Raw genomic sequence first — 9636 nt, 5'->3', positions numbered from 1 at the left:
ACAACTAGACTGAAGAACAAAATGACAGCAACTTGTCTGTTCCCCTTCCCCCAATTCCCCAGCACTGTTCCCATCCCCCCAATTCCCCAATAAAAAAAATCTTTAAAAAAAAAAAAAAAAAAGAAGGCAAGGCAATATGTTGATTTTTGTAAACGTTAGGTAATAGGGACAGGGAGCATTATTACACTATTTTCGACACTTTTATGGATGTGTAATTTAAATAATTTTTTTTAAGACTCTGAACACCCATTTGAAATGATGCGAAGACATTTGACATGTGCCAATCCTTACTCATCTACTAAGAACTATCATTACTTGAGCGCTTAGCCTTGGACCGGAGTATCTGTGTGCCAGGCCTTTGCATGCATGATTTCCAAGCGTCACAACAACCCTGCAGAAACAGGATAATTAATCCGATTTACCGATGAGACTCATGGAGGCTAAATGATTCGCTCAAGCCTCCCATTGAGTAACAGTCGCAAATCGAACACAGATCTGTCTTTCCTTAAGAAGCACAGCTTCCCGAAACTCCACCCAATCTTCAGGTTTGTGGGAGTACAGATTGCTTGGCTCCCTAGGCCAGGGGTTCCCAAGCTCAGCTGGTCACACAGTGACTCAGGATACAGACTTCTAGATTCCTCTCCTAGAACACCCAGGAAAGGAGTAAGGCTGGGGAAAGCCGGGTTGTAACCCCAGGCGATTTTCATGGGGTGGAGAGCTTAAGAAATTCAGTTCTCATTAATTTGATGACTCTTGGATTCTCCCTTTTCAAAATAAACTGTTCCTCCAAAGTGCCTCCCTCCCTCTTCAGAGGTTGTCTTTTAAAAGGTATCATTTCTGAGCAGCGTAAAATATTATGACACATTCCTAATTATTTCCCTTTGAATTAATTTATTACCTAGCTTTGTTTCTTCCCTGTTGGGAGAGGATGTCCTAAGAGCAGGGAAATCTGGGGCAGGGGAATCACTAAAAGGAGGTAAAATGTTGCAAAAAAAGGAAAGTGGGGAAATCAATGTCCTTTTGTTTCGCAATTCTGTTTAGCACCAGCCAACACCACACCCGATGGGTGTACATTTGATCTTTATACATTGTAAAGTCTGAAAATAAAAGAAATGCCTTTGAAAGAAGACATCATGCGCTCAGTTCTTGTAGAGGGTTTGAATCTAGTAATCAATTCTATTTTTCAAGGGCCTATTTTGATATCTGGATTTTCTTTCTCCATGACTCTTCCTCACCCAGTACAATGAGTGTTTACTGCATGGATACAAGGGCCAGTTCCAGGACAGAAAGAACAATGGGCATATTAGAATTGCCAAGGGTCAGAAATGGAATCATTTCACATCATAGGTCTGAGTTCCAGGAAACCATGCAATTCCTGAGCCCTTTGGAGATACTGGCATTCAAAGAGGCATGGATGATTTCAGCTTCGTTTTAGGCCTTGGGGGACTGCGCTGGGTTGTGAAAATCTGCAAGAAAATACACGCGTGCACACACACCCTACTTATGAAAAACACATAATCTCAGTGACTCCTGACAGTCTTGACAAATGTTTATCCTTCCCAATAGCATATCCACCCCCCCGAGAAGGATCAGAAGGGCCTCTTAATATGCCCTGTGAAAGAAGAAAACACACACTGGATTTTTTTCCTCCCATTTGTTTGCTTGTCAAGGCTAAGAAAACATTCAAGCCCATGGCTTCTTCTCTCAACCAGCTGAACCAAGGGCAGGGGAGAGAATGAGAGCAGGAGCCTCAGTAATTCCTGCATCTGACCCCGAGTCCAAAGATGATGACCTTCTTCAAAGAAAAGAATTCTTTGAATGTGTCTGTGTAATCTTGAGACAGGACGAGGGCAGCTGAGGCCTGTGGACACCCAAAGTAGTAGTACATCTTCTGTCTTTCTAGTCAGGATGCCAGGTGGGCCAGAGAAATGCAGCTGTAGGGATCAGACACACCACGGAGATGCCGGAGTCCATTATTAGCAATCACTCTGATGAGAGACCACATGCCAACTGCTGGCCCAGACTTCCTCTCCTGGGCCCTGATGTGGGATTCTGAAGGTATGCAATGGGGACATTGGCAGTTCCAAGAGACAACCCCCTCGGAACCATTTATAAAGTTCTATGACCATACAGGCCCAGGCCTCCATGAACACAGAATCTCAGGCCTAGAAGACACCCCAGAGCCACTTCATTCTGCCTGGTCATGAGACAAGTAGATCTTGTAAGTGAATTTTCTATTTATTCCTTTAAGCCCTAAGAAGTCTCTGGTAAGCCACTTTTGAAGGAAGCATTTCTAAAAGATATCTGCCCACCTATTTTAATAAACAGGTGTTCACAAACATACCACACTTTCTTAATCACTTGATATCACCTTTAAGCTTCAGTTTTCCCATCTATAAAATGGGGAAAATAGCCCTGAGTTTATAGTGTTGTCAGGATTGAATAAGACACACAACATGTAAAGTGTTTAGCATAGCACATTACCCACCATCAGTGTTAAACAAATAACAGTGAGAACCAGGACACCACTGTAGTCTGAGCAACTCAGACCATCAGATTTCTTCTTTGATGACAACATAGTGACTGTCTCCAACAGCTCCCTGCCACCCCAGTGGAATTTGTTGTTTATTAACTCCTGTGGCCTGGGGAATGAGAAAAATCAAACATACCCAGAACTATACGTTTATATGCCCAGTTAGAATCAATGAATCTCCACATTAGTGTTTAAATGTACAACTGTGTGAGTGCTTTATCTGATTTGCAGAAACTTTCCCCCACCTAGGAACAGAGTCTGTGTTTTAAAGGGTTGAATATATCATAAACCAGCCCTCCTGGGTCCAGATGAGTGAGCTGTTACTGTATTTATTGTTCCCTACATATACTAGGTCACATTTCTCTTTAATAAAGGAATTTTAATCACACATCTTTAAGGTCTTGCTGGAATGTTACTCATTCCACCTCCTGGAAGAGAAACACTCGAGGTCACTGGAAGTGATGTAACTGCGATCAGTACAAACCAAAGTCGCAGCTCCTTGGAAGACCATCTAGGATTTAGAATTATCAGATGCTTGTCAACTCAGGAGAACCCTCTAGTCTTGGCTGTGCAAAACATCTCACAGAGGAGTGTCTACCTCTGGCTCTGTAATGAGGGTAATGGAAAACAATGATGTGCTTCTGGGTTGGAAGTTTGGTATTGCCAGTCTTCATCCTAAGGTGGGGAGTATCATATGATGTGATTTTCTGTTATGAAACCAGACAGATACAGATGGGTTTTGTAGTGAACTGTGCTTGATTTTGCCAGCCCAGCACCATTCATCCTTCTTTTGGTAACAACACTCCAGTCCAGAGATGAGCTCGCAACTTAAGCCTGGCCAATCAGAGATCACAGTGATTGGTTCAGAGATCAATGTTCTAGCCAATGGGAGCCCCACTGGCATTTTTGTTGGTGCTCACAGGAAAGAGCCAGTGTCTCTCTTTTAAACTAGAGATACTAGCCTGGAGCTACTAGTAGCCGTCTTGTTACCACAGGAGGAAGGCTGATCTGAGAATGAGACAGAACCCCAGGGACATCATGTAAGCACCATATTAAGACTTTTTAATTATATGTGCTAGTAGATGCATTTTCTTTGATTTTTTTTTTGAGACAATTTGATTTGGGTTTTGGCCACTTGTGATAGTCAGATTTCTGATTAATACATTCTTTTTTTTTTTTTAAGATTTTTATTGGGGAATTGGGGGAAGGGGAACAGACAAGTTGCTGTCGTTTTGTTCTTCAGTCTAGTTGTGGAGGACATCGCTTCACTGGCCCAAGTTGGCACCATCATTGCGCTCTTCCCGGGCGAGGCAGTCGCTCGCCAGCCACTGGACGGCCACTCACTGCGGCTGCTGGCCGCTCACGCTGGCTGCTGGCTACACACGGTAGCCCATGGCAACCCACTGCAGCAGGGGCTGCAGCCTACGCCATCACCGGCGACTCACGGCAGCCCAGCTCCAGGTTGAGCTGTTGTTCAGCATCTTAGCTGTAGAGAGCAGTGTCACTGGCCCTCATATGTGGGATCCGAACCGGGGCCCTCTGGCGTCCCAAGCCAGTACTTAACCAACGCGCCACTCGGCAGGCCCTGATAATACATTCTGATAATATGTAGTTCTGGGTCTGCGTGTCCTCATGGTGGCCAGCCTCTAAGAGGGCCTCCAATGAACTTTGCTTCCTAGTATTCACATTCTTGAGTAGAGCTCCCCCTCCCATACTGAATTAGGGTAGGCTGTGTGACTATAGAGCACAGCAGAAATAATGGCGTGTGACCTCAAAGACAAGGTCAAAAAATGTACTGCAGCTTCTGCCTTGGCCCCTTGAATCTCTCATTCTGGGTAAAGCCAGCCACAGTATTGTGAGAACATTCAGGGAGCCCATGTGAAGAAGTCCACGTTGAGAGCACTGAGGCCTCCTACTAAGAGCCAGTACTAACGAACCAGGGGAGTGAGCGAGCCACCTTGAAAGTGGATCCTCCAGCCCCAGTCAAGCCTTCAGATGACTGCAGCCCAGCTGTCACCTTGACTGCAACCTCAGGGGAGATCCTCAGCTAAAACCACCCTATCAATTTGAACCCAAATTTCTGACCCGCTGTCAGCAACTGAGAGAGATAATAAAAACTATTGTTTTGTTGGACCACTAAGTTTTGAAGTCATGAGTTACACAGCATTGGATAACTAACAGACCTCTTCTGCTACTGCTCACCTCCTGCCTCTGGTGAGAAAAATAAGATACTGTCATGTGTACATCCCAGGCTCTTGTCCCTCAAAGTCTCACCCAGTTTCTGAGCGTTCCCCAAAGGGGAGTAATTGTCATAGTGGAATCCCTCCCACCATGCACTCTCACCTCCCCCGAGTACCACCATCATCTCTGTCAGGCACCGCCATCACTTACCTGGGGGTGGGGAGGTCAGTCCCCTACCTAGTGACTGGGTTGTCCCCTGGTCCTGAGGACTCCTTCATAGCAGCCCTTAAGTTCCCAAAGCAGAACTCAGGCCTCATGGACTTCTGTGATCTCAGGGCTCACTGTTTACCCTGCAATAATCGGTCTGCTTTTTGTCCTCTCTCTGTTATGTCACTCTAACCTTGGGCTTGCCCATGAAGTTTGGAATGTGTAATGTTGTACATATCATATGATAGCTCAGAAGTCCAGCTTGGCCATTTTCTCTCCCATCATTGGAGCAAATGGCTTTTTCACCGAAGCAGAGAAGCCGAATAGAATTTTTTGCAAAGATGGAAATGTTTTATATCTTCACTATTCGATATAGTAGCCACTAACCACGTGTGATTACTGAGCACTTGACATATGACTAGTGTGATATAAGAATTGATTTTTTAATTCTATTTAAATAGTCACATGTGACTAGTGGCTTCTGTATTGAACAGCATAGCTTAGATGCAGTGGTTGTCAAGCAAAAATCTTTTAATCTTGAGCACAGAGTTTGCACTAAGGTAACTGACTTTAGAGCAATGCTTGAACTCCAGTGTGTTACCCAATTTTAAAAGAAGCGGCTCTTTCAGGTATTACTTTCAGCACCTCCTCCCACCTTCCCCTCAGGACTCAGACAGGAGCCCAGGGCTGACTAATCCCACCTTCCTCCAGACATGTCCGCACACAACTGAATCCCAGTGATGGGTGTGGCCCTCTTTCAAATGGATACCCTGCGACAATCAAGTCTGGTATCTCAGGCCAGGGAAGGATCTAGAAACTTATCTAGCCCAAGCTTCCCTGGACCCCTCACTGCTTATGACGACGCACCTGTTCACTGAGTGGCCCTGACCCAGTGGGGTTTTAATTTTTCCAATCACCGCCTTCAAATTTGATTTGCTCCTAACCAAACCAAACCAACTAACAAATAAAAACAGAAGCTTTTCCCTTAGCTCATCTTGGGCAGATTCCATCACTCTCCTGTCGCTTTCAGGCCCATTGGAAACCTCATTCTCATATCTAAGTCAGAATTCTAGGCTAGCCCACTTCTCTGACTTAGTATTAAGATCGTCCAGACTGTGGGGGTGGGAAGGGTAGAGAACCAGGGACCCCAGCTTTTCCTGGTGTGGGGGGGTCTTGCTCCTTGAGGCTCCTTCTGTCACCTTTCAGCTCTGTCCTGGTGGCATACCACACAGCCTCTCGCTGTTGGTTTCCAGTTTCCTTTGTCAGTGGGCAGCCCTCTGGGGTGCATCCTGGCGAGGCAGCTCAAGACCAACGATTTTTCCAGGTACAGTCCCCCTGCCACCATCTGCAGCCTTAGCAGACGACCACCTGGGGAGTGAGAAGCTGGCCTCTCCCCTGTTGCAGCCCCTCCCCCATTTCTTTTGCCCCAGGGCAGGAGTGGACAGTGGGGCGCAGGGAGGCAATCCCTTCTCACTGTGAACCCTGCTGAAGGCTGTTGACCTAGATGACTCCTTCCTGCTCCTCTCCAGATAGGAGGAGCAGTGAGGTGGTGCCAGTGGGTGTGGACTGTGGAAGTCGCACCTGTTGCCTCTTACAAAGAAGGAGGGGTGCACTTCTGGTTTCTAATAACTCTCTTTTGAATGTGAGGCATTTAGCACCTCTTCTTTTCAGCAAGAGCTCTAAATGCCAGTTCCAGAGTAACAGGAAAACTCTCATTCCACCTGCCCCTTCCCTGTTTTAGGTGGTCCTGAGCAGGACTGTGGATCACATGGATCTTGGTGAGCTGCTGGAGACAGAAGCTGGCCTTGGAGGCTCGCATCTGACACTCGGAAACTAAACAGACACCCCAGGACCAGGCAGTAGCTCCTTGGCTTTTCAGGTAATGTCACCCCCGTTCTGGTGTCCCCATGATGGGCAGGGGCTACTCTGCCTCATGCGATGCCAGGCAGAAGAGCCACAGCACAGTGGTCCAAGCTACCGGGTTATGCTTTTCGCTTATCTTTGATGACTCACGGGTGCACATGGGGCAAGTTCCAGCCTAAGTGATTGAGTCCTTTGGAATCAAGATCCACTTCCAGGGCACAGGGTGTCTGGGGGACAGGGTGTCTGGGGGACAGGGTGGCTGGGGTGGCAGTTGAATCTCCCTGGCGAAGCAAACTCTGAGAGTGGGTCTGGGGGTGGGGAGCAGAGCTGGAGGCTGGGCACTCAGTTGGGACCACTGCCACAGAGCTGGGCAGTTCACAAGGTGTTTTGGGTTTGGACATCCCCCAGTACCACAATTATTATCCCAGCAGCCGGCACATGTTATCAGGCTGAACACAAAGCTGAGGCCATTCCTAGTGACCTGCACACGCGATTCGTGTACACAGACACGTGCGGAGGCCAAGAGGCTGTGAGCGATGGCTCAGGACTGACGCCAGCGTCACCTGCCTCCCCTCAACTTGAACCACCGTCCTGTCCCAGAGTGTGAACCCTGCCCCCTCTGCACCCAGGAGGAAGCAGCTCCTCTGCCTTTCTTTCCACCTCGCTCTCTCCTCTCTTTCTCTTTTAAACCCAGGATAGTAGGGACAACTCACTTCATACCTATGATACCATTTTCAGGGAGGATCACTGCATTGATTCCGAGGTGGTTTTCTGAGCTAGCCTATATTTTGAAGTATACAGTACTACTGTCACGAAAGAACAGGAAAGACAAAAAATACAAATTAAATCTCCAGGACAAGGCTCTAACAGAGGACCTGCTCCCCATGCACACTTGAGCAAGAGAAAGGAAAAAACACCATTGCTCTCACAGCGGCGTGGCTTTTGGCAGTCTTTCTGTAGCCTGAATGTGTCCCCATCCTCAATACCATCTGTTCTCACACACCTGCGACCTTTAAATAGGCCAAACATTCCTGTGACAGGTAATAGGAATGATTTCTATAAGCAACATACCCCAGAAAGAAAATGTGGTTTCTTTAAACTCACTGGATTCTGAAACTTATTTATAATGGATAAGGAAAACATCCCCAATGAATTCTTAGTAAAAGATATAAACCGTGATTGCCTTGTCTCTTTATTAAAAAGAGGATATAGAGCTGAAAGCTGGGTCAGCCACTTTTTTTCTCTCTCTCGCAACAGAATTGTTTTTTCCTTGTGGTTTAGCTAAAATCTTTTTTTCTAAAAAAAATGTTCTATTGGTTCTTAAAGATGAGAAGCTTTTATTCACTGTACTTGAGGTACATTTTAATTAGAATTATAGGGCATTTTACAGTGTTCATATTGTCACAACAGAGCCATGAAACAGTATTGTCCCATTTTATTTATGAGAGCGCTGAGGCATGGAAATTTTGGAAAATCTCTCTAAGGTTATAATATGACTGACTGACCTAAGATTTTAAGTTATCATTCTGTCCCAAATATTTAAGCAGGTATGCCACCTCTGACTTTTGGACTGCCTGAGATATTTTCCTTTAGTTCTAGATGCAAACTCCTTGACCAATGTTATTTTATTTTAAATTCTCTTGTGGTAAGTTTAAATGAATAAGTACATTAGCTGGAAGTAGCTTGATTCTTTAAAATAGTGGCTTAAGGAAATATATAAGTAAAATGCAGCCAGAATTTTGTCTCAATTTTTAATACATTGTTTCAGCACTTATCTTACTGGCAAATTATATGTCTAATGCATCTGTTTTACATGCAAGACATTACTGGCCCTCTGGAGTAAACATAGGTAGAGAAAATCATTTAAGTCACTCACCATGTAGAACTCCCTTCTCGATATTTACTTTTGATATGAATGGATCTTCTTTTATGTTGTGTTTTCATGTATATTACTAACACTTCTGTGTGTTGTTGAATTGTTTCCTTATTTTGTTGTCTTCGTTTCCCCTAAAGCCACCCAGATTTTCCCTTTTCCCCCTTTTTTTACAGATGCATAGCCAACTGGCATACACAGTCTCTCTCTCTCTCTCTCTCTCTCTCTCTCTCTCTCTCTCTCTCTCTCTCTCTCTCTCTCTCTCTCTTTTCTTTTTACTTCTTTTCGTTTTCTTTAATCTGTAGTGTGCGCCCTATAACATGATGAGGAGATTTAGGAAACCACATTTTTGTCCTTGGTCACAGCATCGCCAACACGACACCTCCAGAGAGTAAATGTTTGTGCTCCCCTAAAGCTCTAAGTTCTCAGACATTCCACCCACAGTGTAGGTGGGAGCTTGTCATTCTTGGTGACGGCAGTAGGAAGCGAAGTTGGTCCTCAGTGCCTGTGCGTGGGGCAGCTCCAAGCAGCTCTTGCTAGGCCATCTGCTCCCGTGGAAACTGACAGGAATTTCTTCTTCCAGAAGCCTCTTTGTGTGATTACTGGGACATGGCACCTGAGGAATGAAGGACTTCTCACCTATTTGCTGTCCTTTGACCCAACTTGGGAGTGCTTGCCACCACCTGACTTCTATGAGCCTCCATTTCACTCTTTTAAATAAAGGAGATCCTTAAAAAATCACCAAATTGCCATTTGTTTTAGGCTGTGGAAGGTCCAGACTACAGATGGGAGAGACTGGGAGTGGCCTGAAACCATGTGGACCACCTGGAAGGCACAGATGCTTTGGCAAGTTAAGTGCAAGCTAGTGGGGACAACAAAGGGGCGGGGGGGGGGGGGGAGACTTGGCATCCAGAGAGAGAGGGAAAAAAACCAAATGTTAGGATTGTAAAGAATCGAGAACCCATCAAGTCCAGAGGTC

General features: G+C 45.6%; 1 long non-coding RNA gene across 1 annotated transcript in view; it reads left to right on the top strand.

Annotated features, from left to right (window-relative positions):
• Positions 1-9330, top strand: part of LOC109373151 (uncharacterized) — a 12382-nt gene extending 3052 nt beyond the window's left edge. Inside the window, exons 2-3 of the long non-coding RNA XR_002122166.1 lie at positions 6663-6800; positions 9241-9330. This is a non-coding gene — a long non-coding RNA (uncharacterized LOC109373151). The remainder of the gene's footprint in view (positions 1-6662; positions 6801-9240) is intronic.
• Positions 9331-9636: the final 306 nt, after the last annotated feature.

Source organism: Hipposideros armiger, unplaced genomic scaffold, assembly GCF_001890085.2.
Source record: "Hipposideros armiger isolate ML-2016 unplaced genomic scaffold, ASM189008v1 scaffold_16, whole genome shotgun sequence".
NCBI lineage: Eukaryota > Metazoa > Chordata > Mammalia > Chiroptera > Hipposideridae > Hipposideros > Hipposideros armiger.
This window is presented reverse-complemented; position numbering and strand designations above follow the sequence as displayed.